We start from the raw sequence: 2,537 nt of genomic DNA on the forward strand, positions 1-2,537 counted from the left end.
TCAGATTTCTTCATGATATTTACTGCTGGAAAGATAATGGAGCATCTTCAACTATAGAATGCTTTTAGCAGGCTGTCCCTGGTCTACCTAAGTTACATATGGTAAGTAAGCACAGGATTTATAGATTTATATTGCAATGGGGCCCCTAGAAAATGTTAATGTCAAATGTATAATTATCATAGTATAAAATGGAGATGTATTCATGATTGAAATCCTTTCTTTGTGAAAGCAATGCTCAGCACATGACTACAACTTTACACTATAAATCTTGGCAATTAACAGCTTGTGATCACACTGGTGGTCTTAGTATTCTTGCTTCAACACAGTCTTGTGATTATCTGTGCCTTTTGAATCACTAGCAAAGCTTCATAAGGGTACAATTTACGATTTTTTATAAGTCTGATTTGATAATTTGACATAATTTTCTAATTTTCTTATTAGGGAGTTGTGCAGAATATATGCTTATAATTGTTCCAATCTCTTCTCTATCTTTGCTTACATAGCCATCCCTAATCTTAACATAACGTATTTGAGTCTTTCTTATTTCCTTGATTGTCTTTGCCTTTAGAATTCTGCCCGCCACAATTGCATACATAATGCCACAAATGTAATGCCATTTTACCCATAAATACTTCAGTGTGCATTTTCGAAAAGCAAGTATATTATCTTATGTAACCACAGTCCAATTATTAAAATCAAGAACTAACCTTGATAGAGTACTGGTATCTAATCGACAGACCTTCTCCAAATGTTGCCAGGTGTTCCACTAACTCTCTCTATAGGAAAACTAACAACAGGCAGGCTTCCAGTCCAGGCTGCAGCCCAGGATCTCATGCTGTGCTTGGCTGTCTTGTCTCTTCAGCCTCCTTTAATTGGAAACATCTCCTTGGACTTTCTTTGTCTTTCACAACCTTGATGTTTTAAAGAGTGTATGGCCTATACACTTTTTCAAAAGACACTTCTTAAACAACGTGCTGGACTTCAAGGAAAATTTACATAGGATCAGTTTCGTTAGAATCATTCACTCCTATTGAAAGACAGAGAAGGCCCTACAAATGACAGGCACAAATAAAAACGATCAAAGCAAAATATTAAAATTATACAATAAAAAAGCAAGGTTTTTATTTTTGTTTGCTTTGTTTACTGTTAAACATTCAGATCAAAGTAACTTCCTGAAATATCAACATAAAAATCTGAGTAAGCATGTCACTATGAAGAAAAAAGTGTATTTTCTAAGAACCAATTTTTCTTCTCAGCTCCTTTTTATTTGATGTTGATCAAAACATACAGTTGACAACTTAGAAGGTAAAAGAAAATGTTATACCTGAACACATGCACACCCCGTTACTTTATGTTTAATAGAGGAATGGGATAGGTGTTGGGGGATAATCAAAGACCAGGAAAAAAACAGTCAGAAGATGGTGCAACCAACTCGTGCTGTCCCAGCAGTGGATATACTACTTTCCATGCACAGCCAGCTCTGAAAAAAATAGCAAGTTGTTCATTTACTTGTGTTGTGGTGCTTTGGGTTTTTACTAGACACCTTTGACTACATGGAGTGTAGTAATCTTATCCGCATTGTTTCCACATGTGCTGTTTCCTGGATTTGCTGGTTTGATCCTACTGGAATTTGATCCAATGTAATTGATTATTCTTCAGGCTCATTGATTTCTTTTGTGGCACATTCTCTTTATAGTCAATCCCACCATAAAACCATCTTGCCCACCACCTTCAAGTAACCAGGATCATGGTTTTCCATCCTACCTCCCTCCTTTGGCTTAGTTCCCACCGCACTCATCACAGGAATCTTCCCAGGAGCTCCTTCACCGTGAGACTCCCTCGACTTGCAGTAGTGCACACAGGGTCCACACCGGGGATGCAGAAAACAGGGTGGTAGCTCTTGTGTGCTTTCCAATGTGTTTGTATATTTACGGCACTTTTCTTTCTAGTGTATCAGATGCTAAAAGCATCTGTTTCTTGAATACTGAAATATTTCCATGGATGTAGTGGGATACAAATCTCCACTGTATATGTGCATATGTACATCATCATCCTTATTAGTCTATCGCTGTCTCTCAGAGTTTGGGAGGAGTGCCAAATGCACCACCACACTCTGTTTGGACGAACCGAGGCAAGATGGTGTACTTCCGGGTTCTTCATCCCCCCCTCCCAACTTTTCCCGCCCGGAGGCAAGATGGTGCACATCCGGGTTCTTCACCTCCCCCTCCCAACTTTTCCCGCGCGCGCGAAAATGCAGCCGGCCCCCAGGGAGGGGTGCAGACCAACTGGGCATGCGCCAGGTGACGTCAATCTGAAGAGACCAAGATTTACCTGGTCGCACCTGTGGAACGCCCCTGACACGCCCATGCCCCACCTATTGCCCTCCCACTCCTAGAAAAGCCGCTCTCCCCCATTAAGCCACGCGGACTTCCTCAGTTTCTTGTGGCTGTAGGAACTGTCGGAACTCCGTCCGAGAGCGTGGGGGAGGGGAACTCTGCCGGCCTTCTTTGCCGGAGGCCGACAGACTTCTTCTCCAC

Source organism: Piliocolobus tephrosceles, chromosome 5 (assembly GCF_002776525.5).
Source record: "Piliocolobus tephrosceles isolate RC106 chromosome 5, ASM277652v3, whole genome shotgun sequence".
Taxonomy (NCBI): Eukaryota; Metazoa; Chordata; class Mammalia; order Primates; family Cercopithecidae; genus Piliocolobus; species Piliocolobus tephrosceles.